General features: G+C 40.2%; 2 pseudogenes; one reads left to right on the top strand and one right to left on the bottom strand.

Annotated features, from left to right (window-relative positions):
• Window positions 1-6,860: 6,860 nt before the first annotated feature.
• On the bottom strand, window positions 6,861-14,138 carry LOC148757530 (dolichyl-diphosphooligosaccharide--protein glycosyltransferase subunit DAD1 pseudogene; annotated as a pseudogene).
• Window positions 14,139-14,350: 212 nt separating this feature from the next.
• Window positions 14,351-16,531, top strand: LOC148757529 (N-formyl peptide receptor 2-like; annotated as a pseudogene).
• The last annotated feature ends 2,589 nt before the right edge of the window (window positions 16,532-19,120 follow it).

Below are 19,120 nucleotides of genomic sequence, written 5' to 3'. Positions count from 1 at the left end.
CTTCCGGCAAAGGGGAGGGAGCCGTGGAAGCAGGACCGGCTGTGGTAGTGGTCGCCGCCATTGCTCTGGGCCACCTCTCACAACTTACCCCGCCCCTGACCCCACCTATCTGGGCGGATCCCTGCAGGAGTAAACAGAACTGCTGAAACATACAGGCTCTGAATCAGGAGCTGGAAGAGCTTTGGAACATCAAAAGCTCTCCACATACCCACCGGGACACTGCGCCCTGTGACCTAGATGAACTATTAACAGAGGAGAAGCCCGTCTCCCAGGGAATCCCCCCATTGTGTGAGAAGCAGGAATAGTGCAGAGAAAACAGCACTACCGAGTGGGAGAAGAAAAATAAATTGCAGTTGGAGAAATAATAAGACATTCTACCAACAAGTACTGGAAAACAAAAGAAAGACCTCTTCCTATCAACCTGTTGCAGAAGTCACTCCTGTAGATGTCTAGGAAGAGAAATAGTAAACCAGTGATCGCCATGAATAACCAAGGCAACAAGATAGCTCAGAAAGAAAGTGAAAAATCTCCAGAGAAGGCACTTAAAGATACAGAAATATGTGACTTAAGTGACAGAGAATTCAAGACTGCAGTTCTGAAAAAACTCAACGAGATACAAGAAAACACAGATAGGCAGTTAAATGAACTCAGAAACTCAATCAAAGAACAGCATGAGCATTTTACGAAGGAGATTGAAATTTTAAAAAAGAACCAAACAGAATTTCTGGAGATTAAGAACTCAATAGAAGAAATTAAGAATGAAATAACCAGTTTAGGTAGTAGAGTTGACCAGGTGGAGGAAAGAATCAGTGACATTGAAGATAGAAACCTGGAAATGACACAGATAGAAGAAGAAAGAGACTTGAGACTTAAAAGAAATGAAAGAACTCTACAAGAACTTTCTGACTCCATCAGAAAGAGCAATATAAGAATAATGGGCATACCAGAAGGAGAAGAAAGGGAGAAGGGAACAGAGAATATATTCAAACAAATTGTCGATGAGAACTTCCCAAATTTGTGGACAGAACTGGACCCTCGAATCCAAGAAGCAAATAGAACACCTAGTTACCTCAATCCCAACAGGCCTTCGCCAAGGCACATTGTATTGAAGCTGTCTAAAATCAATGACAAAGAAAGAATCCTCAAGGCAGCCAGGGAAAAGAAGACGGTAACTTACAAAGGAAAGCCCATTAGATTATCATCAGATTTTTCAGCAGAAACTCTACAAGCCAGGAGGGAGTGGAACCAAATATTCAAACTATTGAAAGAGAGAAATCATGAGCCAAGAATAATATATCCAGCAAAGATATCCTTTAGATATGAAGGAGGAATAAAGACCTTTCCAGACATACAGAAGCTGAGGGAATTTTCTAATACACGACCTGCACTACAAGAAATACTAAAGGAGGCTATTCGACCACCATCAACAGGGACAATTTGTGGCAACCAAAACTTAAAAAGGGGGAGAGTAAAGGCCTGAACTGGAATATGGGAATGGAGAAAGTAAGCGTGCTGAAGAAAATGGAATACTCTAAATATCAAACTTTCTTTTACATAAACTTAAGGGTAACCACTCAAAATAAATCCAGAATTGAAATATATACTGAAATAAAAGAAGAAACAGAGGGAAACATCATAGAATACCACCACACAGAAATAATAGACAACAACAAAAAGGCAAAGAAACAATGGAGACACAGCCTTACCAGAAAACTAAAGATAGAATGACAGGAAATCCTCACATATCAATAATCACCCTAAATGTAAATGGACTGAACTCACCAATAAAAAGGCACAGAGTAGCAGATTGGATCAAAAAACTAAACCCAACCACATGCTGTCTCCAAGAGACACATCTCAGCTACAAGGACAAGCCTTTCACTCAAAGTGAAAGGGTGGAAATTGACACTCCAAGCAAATGGTACCCAGAGAAAATCAGGTGTAGCCATAATGATATCAGATAAAACAGACTTCAAGGTGAAAAAGATAACAAGAGACAAAGATGGACATTTCATAATGGTGAAGGGGACTGTACAAGAAGAAGACATAACAGTCATCAATATTTATGCCCCCAATCAGGGAGCACCGAAATATACCAAGCAACTACTAACAGAACTAAAGGGAAAAATTGACCAAAACACAATTATACTAGGGGACTTAAATACATCATTGACAGCTATGGATAGATCATCCAAACAGAAAATAAATAACGAAATAGCAGCCCTAAATGACACATTAGATGAAATGGACATAATTGACATTTATAGAGCACTTCATCCTAAAACATCAGACTATACATTCTTTTCTAGTGTACACGGAACATTCTCAAGGATAGACCATATATTGGGACATAAAATCAGTCTCAACAAATTTAAGAAGATTGAAATCATACCATGCATAGTCTCTGATCACAAGGCTTTGAAATTGGATATCAACTGCAAAAAGAAAGAGGGGAAAAAACACAAATACATGGAGATTAAACAACATACTTTTAAAGAACGACTGGGTCAAAGAAGAAGTTAGAGGAGAGATCAAAAGATACATAGAAACAAATGACAATGAAAATACATCCTACCAAAATTTTTGGGATGCAGCGAAAGCAGTTTTAAGAGGGAAATTTATCTCATTACAGGCCTATCTCAAGAAACAAGAAAACTCCCAAATAAATAACCTCATGTTACACCTTAAAGAACTAGAAAAAGAAGAACAAGTAAAACCCAAGGCCAGCAGAAGAAAGGAAATAACAAAAATTAGAGCAGAACTAAATGAAATAGAGAACAAACAGACAATAGAAAAAATTAATGTGACAAAGAGCTGGTTCTTTGAAAAGATTAACAAAATTGACAAACCCTTGGCTAGACTTACTAAGATAAAAAGAGAGAAGACACTAATTAACAAAATCACACGAAAAATGGGAAGTTATCACAGACACCACAGAAATACAAAGGATCATCCAAGAATACTATGAAGGACTATATGCCACCAAATTCAACAACCTAGAAGAAATGGACAAGTTCTTAGAAACATATAGCCTTCCAAGGCTGAACCAGGAAGAACTGGAAAATCTAAACAGACCGATCACCAGTAAAGAAATTGAATCAGTCATCCAAAACCTTCCCAAAAGCAAAAGTCCAGGACCATATGGCTTCACTAGTGAATTCTACCAAACCTTCAAAGAGGATCTAATACCAATCCTGCTCAAACTCTTCCAAAAAATTGAAGAAGAGACAGTACTCCCTAACTCATTTTATGAGGCCAACATTACCCTGATACCAAAACCTGGTAAGGACAGCACAAAAAAAACAAACTACAGACCAATATCTCTGATGAATACCGATGCAAAAATCCTAAATAAAATTCTAGCAAATCGAATACAACAATGCATTAAAAAGATTATTCATCACGACCAAGTGGGGTTCATCCCCGGGGCACAAGGATGGTTCAACATCCGCAAATCGATCAATGTGATACATCACATAAACAAAATAAAGGACAAAAATCATATGATTATATCAATTGATGCAGAAAAAGCATTTGACAAGATACAACAACCATTTATGATTAAAACACTTAATAAAATAGGTATAGAAGGAAAATACCTTAACATAATAAAGGCCATATATGACAAGCCCTCTGCTAATCTCATAATTAATGGTGAAAAACTAAAGCCATTTGCTCTACGTTCAGGAACACGACAGGGCTGTCCCCTATCACCTCTGCTTTTCAACATAGTGTTGGAAGTCCTTGCCAGAGCAATCAGGCAAGAGAAAGAAATAAAAGGCATCCAAATTGGGAATGAAGAAGTTAAATTATCACTCTTTGCAGATGACATGATGCTATATATAGAAAACCCTAAAGACTCCACCAAAAAGCTATTAGAAATAATCAACGAATACAGTAAAGTTGCTGGCTACAAAATCAACGTACAAAAGTCCATTGCGTTCCTATATACTAACAATGAAATCTCAGAAAAAGAAACACAAAAAACAATTCCTTTGGCAATTGCAGCAAAAAGAATAAAATACCTAGGAATAAACTTAACCAAGGACGTGAAAGACCTATATGCTGAAAACTATAAGACATTTTTTAAAGAAATTGAAGAAGACACAAACAAATGGAAAGACATTCCGTGGTCATGGATTGGAAGAATCAACATAGTTAAAATGGCCATGTTACCCAAAGCAATATACAGATTCAATGCAATCCCCATCAAAATCCCAATGGCATATTTTAAAGAAATAGAACAAAAAATCATCAGATTTGTTTGGAACCACAAAAGACCCCGAATAGCCAAAGCAATCTTAAGAAAAAAGAACAATAATGGAGGTATCACACTTCCTGACTTTGGCTTGTACTACAAGGCTACGATAATCAAAACAGCATGGTATTGGCAGAAAAACAGACACATAGACCAATGGAATAGAATTGAGAACCCAGAAATAAAACCACATAAATATGGACAGATAATTTTTGACAAAGAAGCTAAAAACATACAATGGAGCAAAGACAGCCCCTTCAATAAACGGTTCTGGGAGAATTGGATAGCCACGTGCAAAAGAATGAAACTGGACTGCTATTTGTCACCATGTACCAAAGTTAATTCAAAATGGATCAAAGACTTAAGCATAAGACCTGACACAATAAACTGCATAGAAGAAAACATAGGTACTAAACTTATGGACCTTGGGTTCAAAGAGCATTTTATGAATTTGACTCCAAAGACAATGGAAGTAAAAGCTAAAATAAACGAATGGGACTATATGAAACTTAAAAGCTTCTGCACAGCAAAAGAAACCATCGACAAAATAAAGAGGCCACCAACTGAATGGGAGAAGATTTTTGCAAACAGTGCCTCCGATAAGGGGCTAGTATCCAGAGTATACAAGGAACTCATGCAACTCAACAACAAAAAAACAAACAACCCAATTGAAAAATGGGCAGAGGACTTGAAGAGACATTTCTCCAAAGAGGACATACAAATGGCAAATAGACATATGAAAAAATGCTCAACATCACTAATCATCAGAGAAATGTAAATCAAAACCACAATGAGATATCACCTCACCCCAGTCAGAATGGCTATCATCAACAAGACAAATAGTAACAAGTGTTGGAGAGGCTGTGGAGAAAAAGGAACCCTCATACACTGTTGGTGGGAATGCAGACTGGTGCAGCCGTTATGGAAGGCAGTGTGGAGGTTCCTCAAAAAATTACGAATAGAATTGCCATATGACCCAGCAATCCCTCTCCTGGGTATCTACCCAAAAAATCTGAAAACATTTAGAGATAAAGACACGTGTGCTCCAATGTTCATTGCAGCTTTGTTTATGGTGGCCAAGACATGGAAACAACCAAAATGTCCTTCGATAGATGAATGGATAAAGAAGTTGTGGTATATATACACAATGGAATACTATTCGGTGGTGAGAAAAGATGATATAGGAACATTTGTGACAACATGGATGGATCTTGAGAGAGTAATGCTGAGCGAAACAAGTCAGACAGAAAAAGCAGAGAACCATGTGATTTCACTGATATGTGGTATATAAACCAAAAACAACAAAAGAACAAGACAAACAAATGAGAAACAGAAACTCATAGACACAGACAATAGTTTAGTGGTTGCCAGAGGGTAAGGGGGGCGGGGGGTGGGGGGTGGGAGATGAAGGTAAGGGGGCTCGAATATATGGTGATGGAAGGAGAACTGACTCTGGGTGATGAACACACAATGGGATTTATAGATGATTAATACAGAATTGTACACCTGAAATCTACGTAATTTTACTAACAATTGTCACCCCAATAAATTTAATAAAAAAAAAAAAAGATTGAAAGGACAACAACTTGGAAAAAAGGCCTGAAAGTACACACCATTCCCCAATAAAGTCCTGATCCCCTTCCCCAATAAAATCTTTTTTAAAAAAAGAATTTTTATAACTCAACAATAAAAAGACAAATCAAATAAAAACGGGCAAAGGATCTGAATTGACATTTCTTCAAAGAAGATACATAAATGGCCTATAATACATGAAAAGATGCTCCACATCATTACCATCAGAGAAACGAAAATCAAAATCATGTGAGAAATCACACCCATTAAGACGGCTGTAATCAAAAAGACATAATAAAAAGTGTTGGTGAGGATATGAAGACATTGGAACATTTGTATTGATATATGATTTCAATTCTCCTTGGTATATACCTACGTAGGTATGGAACTGCTGGTGGGATTGAAAAATGCAGCAGCTGCTTTGGAAAAGAGTTTGGCAATTCCTCAAAAAACTTAAATATAGAGTTACCGTATGACCCAGCAGTTCCATACCTACGTAGGTATATACCCAGGAGAATTGAAATCATATATCAATACAAAACTTAAATATTCATGTTCATAGTAGCATTATTCATAATAGTCCCAACGTGAAAATAACCCAAATGTCCAGTAACTGTTAGGTGGATAAGCAAAATATGGAGGAATCTATAAAATGGAATATTATTCAGCCAGAAAAGGAATGGAGTACAGCTAGGTAACTGGTGCGACATGGATGAACCTTGAAAACCTTAATGCTAAGTGAAAGAAGCCAAACACAAAAGGCTATATATTGTATGATTCCATTCACATGAAATGTGCAGAATAAGCAAATCCATAGAGACAGAAAGCAGTTTACTTGTTGCCAGGGGCTGGGAGGAGGAGGGAATGAGGAGGAACGGCTAATGGGTTCAGGGTTTCTTTTTGGGGTGATGAAAAGGTCTGGAAGTAAACAGTGGTGATAGTTGTACAACCTTGTAAATATATTAAAACCCACAAATGTATGCTTTAAAATGGTGATTTTATGATACATGAATTAGAGCTCAATAAAACATTTTTTTTTCTTAGGAGTGCAATGGAGTTTAATTTAGAAGGCAAAAAGGTTACACTTAATGGAGGGAGAGGTCTGTTCATAAATGCTCATTACAAAGTTGTTCTGGCACAGAAGCAAAGGGAACATCTCTGGCTCTCCACCAGCATCCCAAATCAGAGATATCAGAAAGTATAAATCTGAAGAAAATCCATGTGTCCAACAAGCTGCCATGTCAAGGGCTCTTCTCCAGGGGAAATCAAAAAGTGAACCTTCCTCTAGTCTCCCACTCCTCGATTAAGCCAATGCGAATGATTCAGCCAACGAAGTTCATCGCCACAAGGTGCAGGATGGAGCTGGCGAAGAGAAGGTCAGCAAAGGCGTGCTCCGGGGACATGCCTTGGAAATCCGCTTTGTTCTGTGGAGTGATCTGTATTCTCAGACAAACCGCTGGGATGAAGCTCCCGACACAAGAGATGAAGCCGGAGAGGAAAGAGTTGAAGGGGAAGGTCCCACGAGGAGACGATAACCGAACTGCAGCGCCCGGGTCAGCAGTATATACAGGAGGTACGTGTCCAGCAACTTCAGACGCTGAGGAGTGGTGCTCAAGTACTCTTCTAAGAACCGCGAGACAACTGACACTACAGAGGCTGACAAGACTACAAGCTGGGTACCCCGGCCTGCACTCCCCAAACTCCTCAATAAAAATTTTTTTTAAAAGAAACCCTAGCAATCTTAAGGAAAAAGAACAATAATGGAGGTATCACACTTCCTGACTTTGGCTTGTACTACAGGGCTACAATAATCAAAACAGCATGGTATTGGCAGAAAAACAGACACATAGACCAATGGAATAGAATTGAGAACCCAGAAATAAAACCACATAAATATGGACAGATAATTTTTGACAAAGAAGCTAAAAACATACAATGGAGCAAAGACAGCCTCTTCAATAAATGGTGCTGGGAGAATTGGATAGCCACGTGCAAAAGAATGAAACTGGACTGCTATTTGTCACCATGTACCAAAGTTAATTCAAAATGGATCAAAGACTTAAGCATAAGACCTGACACAATAAACTGCATAGAAGAAAACATAGGTACTAAACTTATGGACCTTGGGTTCAAAGAGCATTTTATGAACTTGACTCCAAAGGCAATGGAAGTAAAAGCTAAAATAAACGAATGGGACTATATGAAACTTAAAAGCTTCTGCACAGCAAAAGAAACCATTGACAAAATAAAGAGGCCACCAACTGAATGGGAGAAGATTTTTGCAAACAGTGCCTCCGATAAGGGGCTAGTATCCAGAATATACAAGGAACTCATGCAACTCAACAACAAAAAAACAAACAACCCAATTGAAAAATGGGCAGAGGACTTGAAGAGACATTTCTCCAAAGAGGACATACAAATGGCAAATAGACATATGAAAAAATGCTCAACATCACTAATCATCAGAGAAATGCAAATCAAAACCACAATGAGATATCACCTCACCCCAGTCAGAATGGCTATCATCAACAAGACAAATAGTAACAAATGTTGGAGAGGCTGTGGAGAAAAAGGAACCCTCATACACTGTTGGTGGGAATGCAGACTGGTGCAGCCGTTATGGAAGGCATTGTGGAGGTTCCTCAAAGAATTATGAATAGAATTGCCATATGACCCAGCAATCCCTCTCCTGGGTATCTACCCAAAAAATCTGAAAACATTTAGAGATAAAGACACGTGTGCTCCAATGTTCATTGCAGCTTTGTTTATGGTGGCCAAGACATGGAAACAACCAAAATGTCCTTCGATAGATGAATGGATAAAGAAGTTGTGGTATATATACACAATGGAATACTATTCGGCGGTGAGAAAACATGATATAGGAACATTTGTGACAACATGGATGGATCTTGAGAGAGTAATGCTGAGCGAAACAAGTCAGACAGAAAAAGCAGAGAACCATGTGATTTCACTGATATGTGGTATATAAACCAAAAACAACAAAAGAACAAGACAAACAAATGAGAAACAGAAACTCATAGACACAGACAATAGTTTAGTGGTTGCCAGAGGGTAAGGGGGGCGGGGGGTGGGGGGTGGGAGATGAAGGTAAGGGGGCTCGAATATATGGTGATGGAAGGAGAACTGACTCTGGGTGATGAACACACAATGGGATTTATAGATAATTAATACAGAATTGTACACCTGAAATCTACGTAATTTTACTAACAATTGTCACCCCAATAAATTTAATTTAAAAAAAAAAAGAAAAGAAACCCTGACTTATAGCTGGTCAGTCAGAAGGATAAATGGCAACCAGGGACTCCCAACTGGCATATGAAGTGCCGGTAACCTGGTGGGATAAAATCCTTTACCATGTGGGATCTGATCCTAATTCGGAATAGTTAGTGTCAGAATTGAATTAAATTGTAGAACACCCAATTCAGGTCCATAAAGAATTGGAGAATTTCTTGGTGTAGAACAAACCCACACATTTGGTGTCAGAAGTGTTCTGTGAGTAGAAAAACGAGTTTTTGTTTAACAATCACCTCTGTTTTTATTGCTTGCATCTATTTCTTCTCACATCAGTAATTGTTTCTTCAATTTTCTGAATCACTGGGTGTCAATGCCTGGACACCCAGATGCATTGACCCCTGATATTTAGAGGACTGAACTCCTGTCTGTCACAGAAGGTGGGAGATAGGGAAAATATTCAGACATTAAGTTCTAAAAAGAGCATGCTGTCAGCATAGCCAGGGTGCTTGCTAGAAATTGTAAGCTCTGAGTTTCTGTCACCTGATTGGTTGAGCGCCCTTGTCCCACCCCCTTGTTTTTCAATAAAGCATTTGCTGAAGCTCTTCAAGCCTGAGTCCCTCCATTAGAAGCCAGGAACTGGCCACAGGAAAAGAATCTCAGCTGGTGGTAAGTTGGAAGACTGACGATTTCAAAATGATTATTTGACCATCTACTGTGTGGCAGATACCTCCTAACCTCTAGAGCTGGGCAGTCCAGTATAGAATACTTGGCCACATATGGTCATTGAGCTCTTGTTAGTCTGACCTGAGATGTGCTGTAGTGTAAAATGTATTTCGTATATTCAAAGACTTAGTAAGAAAAAAGAATGCAAATTTCTCATTGGTAATTCTTAGAATGGTTATGCTCAAATGATACTGTTTTCATATGCTGAGAAAGAAAGATATATTATTATTAAACTTAATATTTTATTAAGATTAATTTCTTTTACTTTGTAAAAAAATTGTAAGTCACATATGAGGTGTTCATTCATGGTTCTATTGGACATTGTTACTCTAGACTGTCTCATTGAAAGAACTGAGTAGTCTTCTGGCGGTTATGTACTAATGTCGAGGGTATTTGGAATAAAAAAATAAATGAATGGAAAATAAAAACAAGAATAGTAACTGGTGAGATAGGCTGTACCTGGGGTAACTGCTTAGCACTGTTGGTCAGGTAGGACCTCTCTGACAATATAGTATCTAAGCTCAGATATGAATATTCAACAGAGCCAGATGTGGGAAGATTGAAAAAAAGAGAATGATACCAAGAAGGAACAGAGGATGCAGAAAGCCTGACATGGCAATGAACTTATCATGTTCAGGAATCAGAGGAATGCAGTGTGGGTCCATCACAGTGGGTGAGAGGACAGTGGAGGTGTGAGGGTGAGGGATACACAGGAGTGCTGGGTAAGCTTGGGTTAGGAGTCTCGAAACCATTAGAGGATGTTGAGCAGAATAATGTCATAATATGATTTGTGTTTTTAAAAGATCATTTGGCTTCTGTCTAGAAAATGGATTGAGGGGGAGTTACAGCATCAGTAGCAAGAACAAGCTATTTGCAAGGTTAGTGCCAATAAGCAGCCCGACGAGAGCCTTGGACAAGGGTATTGGTCATACGATGACTCCAGGTGCGGATTCAGTTGCTTTGTAGATACAGTCGGTTGGCTTGGTTTGCATTGGATTGGGTGGTCAGGGAAGGGGATTTAAAGGATCAATATTACATTTAGAGTTTTACAACCAAATGTTTCAGTTCCAAATAGACACAGGTTATTAGAAGAGTGCCAGATATGGGAGGATGAAAAAATTAAGAGGTTGAGTCAGGCAATGTCAGGTTTGAGGTGGCTATGGGATTCCCACGGGAGATGCCAAGATTCAGTGGTTACACCAGGCCAGAGCTCCGGGGAGAAAGCAAAGCTGATTATGTAGATCCCAAGTTATCACTGCGATATTATAAGATATGAGACTGGATGATATTACCTATGGAAAACCTAGAGGATGGAGGGAGGTAGGTACAAGTCCTGGACACCCCAAAATTAGAGGTAAATTTAGAGGAGATAAAAGTAGCAATTTGGACAGAGATAAGGTGGCCAAATGAGCTATAAAGATAATAAAGAGGTGTTGAGTGTATACTTTATCATCTCAAGGCCTAAGACAAATGTGTTTAAGAATTGGAAGGGGTCTAATGGATCCCCTGTCACAGAGGTATCAGGATAAGAATTGAGAAGGTCTCACTGGAGTCAGTGACATGAGGCCATAAGCATCCTTACTGAGAGCACGGTCCGTAGAATGCACAGGACCAAAGACAATTGGAGTGTGTTTAGGAGGAAAGGGGAGGGGAGGAGATGGAGACATGGCCTCCTAAAGTCTGGCTGTGAATCCTCTTTACTGAAAGAATCTTCTAGAGGGGAATAAGGCTAAAGCTGGAAACGATATGGGCTAAGGATGGATACTTTGTTGAGGGAGGGGATATAATCATGTTTATGTCATAGAATGATCTAGTAGAAAGAAAATCTTGAAGCTGTGTTGCAAAAAAAAAATATAACGCACATAAATTCTTGGAAAGGTGAGAGAGCGAGGGATCCAGAGCAAATGTGGGGAGGGAGTAAATGAGAACTCTTGACTCCCTGTGTGAACTGGAATGAACAGAAACTCTACACACTGTTACTAGGTGTAGACAGACAAGAGGAATTGGGTGAGAAAAGGCTAAAAAAAAATCACAACTAATTGTTACCATTTTCTCACTAAAACATGAGGCCAGGGCATTAGCTGAGAGCAAGAATGGGGGATGATATTAGGAAGTTTGAGGAGAAAGCAGAACTGAAGCAATTATTTCAAAGCATGAAAATGTGAATATGATTAAGAAATAGAGTAAGCAAGTTTCCATGTGAAATCTGTGGTTATAAATCCAGTTGCAACCCTTAATAGTTGTGACATTGGGCAGGTTACTTCTCTTGCCAGAGCCATGGATGATGATACTTATCCAAAAGCCAGGATGTTGTAATTGCAGATGATAAATTGTACAGTGACTGGCACCTTTTAGGGGCTCAACAATTAATTATCATAATCCATCTGAGTAGCATCTGGGGCACACAGTTTCTCTCCCCCACTCTGCAACTAGGCTGGGCCCATAATATCACAAATTTGCCTCACTGGACTTCTCCACCTGTCACTGTGCAATCATCCTTCCTTGTTGTACGAATATTTTAAACCAATGATTTAATTATTGAGCTCATCATATTTTCTGAATGCCCTGTAGCATGCTGAGTGGTTGGAGAAAACCTGTTGAGGAATTATGTGAGGGAAGTATTTAAAAGTACATTTCTGGTGGAACTTATCTGCCTGAGATCAAATTCAGGCTCTATCTCTTTCTAGCTGGGGGCTTTAAACAATTAATGGAACCAGTTTAAGTCTTCACTTCCCATCTGTACAATGGTTATACTAATTATACCTAACATGATTCCATACTTACAAAGTCACAGAGTATGCTCAGTGCTTTACACACATTCACACTTGCAATCCTCAAGAACCACATGAGAGGAGTTGAGATGAGGGTTAAAGAAGAGTTCTTAGCCATACAAAATGTGCATAAGTAGTAACTATGACTGTCATGAGCATTGTTCTTGACCTGAACTTGAACTTCTACAATGTGTGGTTCAGGACTGCGTCCGAGGACACTGCACAAGCCTAATGAGCACCAGAGTTCCCATCTGTTAAAAACACTCGGTTCAGTCTAAAAGATTTCCATGTGTATTCTCACCTAAAAACCAATGCTCACCACAAAGTCACCCCATTTGCTAGACGAGGAATGTGACGAGCTGTCACTGAGTCAGCCCTCATACTGTGCTGCCGTGGGCTACCGTGTGCTGCCATGAATGGCCAGTGGCCGGCAGCCAGCGAGAGCTGCTGTGAGCAGCCAACCAACGACTGACGACCGATCTCAGGTGGGGGGAGCGCAAGGCTCATAACACCAGCATGGGCCAGGGAGCTGTGTCCTACACGACCAGACTGAGAAACAACAGCTTGAGCCAGAGTGGGGGCGGGGGGATGGGAGGAGGTGGAAGAAATGGGGGAAAAAAGAGGAAGAAAAGAAGCCAGGGAGAAAGACACAGGAGGGAATGAGTCAAATTGTCATACCAGGGTATGCTCATCCCCAGATAACCATGAGAGTAATCCTTATAAGGTAGCACTTGAGATGGCAAATACAGTGGCTCTGGTATTGGTTCAATCTGGTTTTCTGAGATTGCTGCCTCCCCAGACTGGGTGGGCGTGGTGGTGAACACACTGCTGAAATCGCTGGGCCAGAGTTTCCCTTTGGTAAGAGAGGGATGATAACAGATGTCTTGTAATATTACTACAAGGATTAAATGTGAATAGATGCTGAAAGTTGCTATTTCTCCTCCGGAGACAGAATAGACCAGGCCAAGATCGTATGCAAATGATTGTGGTGATAGAAAAATAACACTGGCTCTTATGCAAAGATTCTAGGGGTGGGGGCTCATGAAAGATCATTTTAACAACCACCCTGGCATTTTTTATAAAGCTCACAAACCATAGTATGAGGATATTGGTTAAATGGGTCACACCGACTTCTGCATTGAATCTGGATGAAATATTTACAGATGTGATCTAATCCAGAGGCAGACACTACATTTTTGTGGATTCTCATTCTTAAGAGTAAGGAAATCTATCCCAGAAACTGCCCAGGATACCTTTCTTGAATGTTAGTGTCCAGGATTTGGTCAGGTGCCCACTGCTAAAAGAATCCCATGCAAAGCAAAGGGGATTCCAGCTACTACTGAGTCTATCAGGATTTGCCTGCAAAGATGGAGAGAAACACCTTCCCTGAAGGGTGAGTAATGCAACAAAATTGGGGTGTAGTTAGCAGAGAAGAATGTGGGAATGTGGGCAACCAGCAACATCTGTCACAGCTGTGCAGTGCAGGAAGACTTGGATGTCAGATCAAGCTGGATTGAAATCCTTCCTCTACCACTTACTACCTACATGACTTTGGGCATGTCCCATAATTCCTCTATCAATTTATTCTTATGAAAACTACAAATAATGACCGTTATAGAGTTATATGTAGGTCAAACTGGATCCCAATGTATATAAGTAGATCCCCACTTAGTATAATGCATGGTCTCAAGAGCTCCCAAAATATTAACTAAACTTATCACTTTCATATTCTTTATGCTACAGACACTAAAGTTATACAATAGGTGAAAACCTTTGCATCCCAAACAGAGAAGAGCTGCATATTGAACATAGATGAGGAATAACAGAGGGTTGACTGCAGAGATAGGGCCCCCTTCGCTAACTGCTCCCAGCACAGAATCCACAGAATGTAACACATTACTACATATTACCAGGAACAGTTCAAGATGTTCTTTAACCATAAACTCAAACCACATTCTGAAACTTTAACTTAAAGGTGAATGAAACAATAGGTCAATGGTTCTCACAGAGGGAAGGGCCAAGAGCTGGGAGTCTGAGAGTCCCTGGGGCAGGTGGAGGTTGCAGAGCCTGCCAGTACCTATGCACTGAGTCATGGGTGGAAGAAGATGTGACCCTACTGACTCCGAGTCTAGTGCTTCCCTCACTGTTCATGGCTGAAGATGCCACTCATCAACTTTCTGTGATCTACACGTCTCACTCAGTACTCGGCTTGTGGACAGCAGCCTTGTAACCCTCTTGCTTAACTAATCAGCCTGATAGGTGCAACGCATGTTCGTAATCATGGGAACATGGAGATCTATCCTTTCCAAAGGGGACATCCAAGAGGGCACCAAATTTACAGTATGACTGGCCACAGGTTCAGTAGAATGGGTATCCCACGGGAGTGGGAGCCATAGTGGAAGGGATGTGGGCCTGAATAGAGATGTTGTAAGGCGGCTTCACAGCTGAGAAATGGCCATTGTTGAAATGTTTCAGGCGTGGGCAAGATGGAAACCAACTTCTCCAGCCCTCTGGATGGACCTGAAGAGATGTTTCACCTGTCTGTTTTGCAGATCACCTCATTGGTGGTGCTTGGAATCATCTCTGTGCTCGGCATCCCAGGAAATGGATTTGTGATCCGGGTGGCTGGATTCCGGATGGCACGCACTGTAATCACCTTGTGTTACCTGAACCTGGCTTTCATCAACTTCTCCTTCATTTCCACTCTACCATTCCTCATGGTCTCAATGGTCAAGAGAGAACAATGGCCTTTAGCTTGGTCCTATGCAAGTTGATTTACAGCATGAGGGACATAAACCTGTTTGGAAGTGCTTCCTCATTGCTTTCATTGCTCTGGCCCGCTGTGTTTGTGTCCTGCATTGTGTCTGGGCCCAGAAGCACCGCACTGTTAGACAGGCTTCAAAAGTGATCATTGCACCCTGGATTCTTGCACTAATCTTTACCTTGCAAATTTTCATCTTCATCACTATAATAAGTGATGGAAGTGGGAATACATACTGTATTTTCTACTTTGCATCCTGGGATGACATCCATGATGAGAGGTGGAAGATGGCCCTAGGCATGTTGACAGCCAGAGGGATCATCCAGTTCGTCATTGGCTGCATTATGCCGACGTCCATCATAGCTGCCAAGATCCAAAAAGAAACCATGATGAATTCCAGCCTTCTTTTTTGGGTCCTCACTGCTGTCATAGTTTCCTTCTTTCTTTGTTGGTCCCCCCTTTCAACTGATTGTCCTTTTGAGCACAATTTCACTCAGACAGATGTTGTTTGAGGATAATGTCCTGGTTACCCTGACGAGCTGCCTGGCATTCTTTAACAACTGCCTCAACCCAATGCTCTACATCTTCGTGGGCCAAGACTTCCGAAAGGGACTGATCCACTCCCTGCCTGCCAGTCTGGAGAGGGCCCTGACTGAGGATTCAGCCGAGACCAGTGACACAACAACCAAACCTGTTTCACCTCCCACAGTGGCTGAGTTACAGGAAATGTGAGGGGTTAGGGGACATTTTCTAGCTTTGCCTGCTCCTACCCTGCTCCCAGTTCCAGCTTCATCTTTCCTTGGGTCATACTGAGCCACTCATCATGAAAAATACTTTGGTGCCCCCTGATTTTGGGGGGGGGAGAAATGGATATAGGGTACTACTGGTGTCATTTTTGGTTTGAAGACCTCAGCCTATACCCGGGGTGTGGGGGGGAGTGGAGGTGAGAAACGAGAACAAGGGAAGAGAAGAGACAGCGTGATGAGGAATTTGTAAATCTTAGATGAGAGAGTATATTAAGGGGAAAACTTTGGTATTTCACTGTTAAGTAAGATGTTTCCTGTACGTTTTTGTTTGTTTGTTTTTAATCAAAGTTTATTAGGGTGACAATTGTTAGTAAAGTTACATAGATTTCAGGTGTAGAATTCTGTAATACTTTATCTATACCCACATGTGTGTTCACCACCCAGAGTCAGTTTTCTTTCCATCACCATACATTATCCTGTAAGTTTTTTTAAAACTATTTTTATCAGACTACATAGGTTTTCTTCTATTCCTAGCTTGCTAAGAGTTTTCTTCTTTTCTTAATTATGAATGACTATTAGATTGTATCAATGCATTTTCTGTATATATTATGATTGTATTATATTTGTCCTTTCATTTACATCATCATAAATTAGATTAATTTTTTATGTTATGCTATGTTTTTATGTTTTATGTTATGTTTTTTAATGTTAAACTAGCCTTGCATTCCTAGAATAAACCACACTTGGTCCTGATGTATTTTACCTGTTTATAATTAATCTCACTAGATTGGTTTAGAATTTTTGCTTTTATGTTTATGTAAAGATGGGTCTGTTCTTTTGCTTTCCTCTAATGTCTGTGTCAGGTATTACATCAAAATTATAATGGCCTCCTAAAAAGACCTGGGAAGTAATTTCTCTGATTCTATTCTCTGGTGTTATATCTTCATAAATGTTTAGACAAATTCACCAATGAAGCCAATTCATTCAGTCTTGGGTTATCTTTTAATAGCAGGGAAGTCTTGGGAATTCTTTTTTATTTATTTATTTATTTATTTAAGATTTTATTGGGGAAGGGGAACAGGACTTTTATTGGGGAACAGTGTGCACTTCCAGGACTTTTCTCCAAGTCAAGTTGTTGTCCTTTCAATCTTAGTTATGGAGGGTTCTGTTCAGCTTCAAGTTGTTCTTTCAGTCTTAGTTGTGGAGGGCGCAGCTCAGCTCCAGGTCCAGTTGCCGTTGCTAGTTGCAGGGGGCACAACCCTCCATCCCTTGCGGGAGTTGAACCGGCAACTTTGTGGTTGAGAGGACATGCTCCAACCAACTGAGCCATCTGGGAGCTCAGCGGCAGCTCAGCTCAAGGTGCCGTGTTCAATTTTAGTTGCAGGGGGCGCTGCCCACCATCTCAGTGGCAGCTCAGCTCAAGGTGCCGTGTTCAATGTTAGTTGCAGGGGGCGCTGCCCACCATCCCTTGCGGGACTCAAGGAATTGAACTGGCAACCTTGTGGTTGAGAGCCCACTGGCCAATGTGGGAATCAAACCGGCAGCCTTCGGAGTTAGGAGCACGGAGCTCTAACCGCCTGAGCCACCGGGCCGGCCCCTTGGGAATTCTTTTAAAAGCAGGTTTAATTTATTTAACAGTTATCGCATTAGTCAGATTTACTATTTCTTCTTCTGACAGTTTTGGTAAACTGTAAACTTTAAGGAATTTAGCTATTTTATCCAAACTATCAAATTTATTGATATAAAACAGTATAATTATGTACAGTACTTTAGTATGGTTTTCTTCACATAATGACAATGTAAGCTATCTGAGGGAAAGAATTTTGGTCTGCACTGTTCACTAATGAATCTTGCCCTATTTGTAAAATAGTGCCTGATATGTGATACACACTAAATACTTATTGAATTAAAGAATCAATAAATATAGTATTACCTAGGTGTCAAGTGAGAACCCCAATATACAGTTAAAATTATCTCTGACCCTCAGTGTTATGATTGGGCCATATCCATAGAACTCTCATCCCATGCCCACAATTTTTACAAATTCCCATGTGGTTTAAATTTTTACAAACACCTCAAATTTCAAGTTTCTGCTTCAAATAAAGTACTCTGGCTAACTGTTGACCAATGTGTTTGTTTTGAAATAAATCAATCTACAATATTACTTAGCTGTGTCTTTTTTTGCTTTTTGCAAATAAACACTCACACATTGTCCCTTATCATACAACATACTTTCCTGACTCATTAACAAAAGATAGAACTCAAGATAAATATTCAAATGAAAAAAAAATTAATCTTAGTTCCTGGTTCCTGGCACAAGTCTTCTAAACTCTTGCAATTTCCTGAGTGACAGTTGTGTCTTTTTCATTCATAAGGAGCCCCTTTTGATCAGACAAGAGTTTATGCTAATGAGTTAAATTAAGATGGGCCTCTAGGTAGCCTCAGCAGGGCCAGGTGATTAACACTTTGGAACTTTCCTCCCCAAACACTGACCTCTGGGAATGGGAGGTGGGAGGGGGCTGGACATTAAGCTCTATAAAATATCTTCAACAATGAGATCTGATGAGCTTCTAGGTTGGTAAACACATCAAGGTGTTGGGATGGGGGAGCCTTCAGAGAACATGGATACTCTGCACACACACATCCCCCCATACTTTGCCCTGTGCATCTTTCTATTTGGTTGTTCTTGTTACGAATTACAATGAACTGTTAAGTAAATGCCTTTCTGAATTGTGGGACACATACTAGCAAACCATTGTAACTAAGGAGGGGGTCATGGAAATCTCTGATTTATAGCTGGTCAGTCATAAGGGAAGATGGCAACCAGGGACACCCAACTGGCACATGAAGTGGGGGTAGCCTTGTAGGATGAAGTTCTTTACCATGTGGAATCTGATCCTAGTTCCTGATAGTGTCAGACTTAAGTTAATAGTAGAACACCAAGTTCAGGTCCACAGAGAATAGAATTTCTTGGTGTAGGACAAACTTACACATTTGGTATCAGAAGTGTTGTGTGAGTAGGGAAATTAATTTT

Source organism: Rhinolophus sinicus, chromosome 8, assembly GCF_057876585.1.
Source record: "Rhinolophus sinicus isolate RSI-liver-muscle chromosome 8, RSI-T2T, whole genome shotgun sequence".
Lineage (NCBI taxonomy): Eukaryota > Metazoa > Chordata > Mammalia > Chiroptera > Rhinolophidae > Rhinolophus > Rhinolophus sinicus.
Note: the sequence above shows the minus strand (reverse complement) of the source record. Positions and strands in the feature narration are given on the sequence as shown.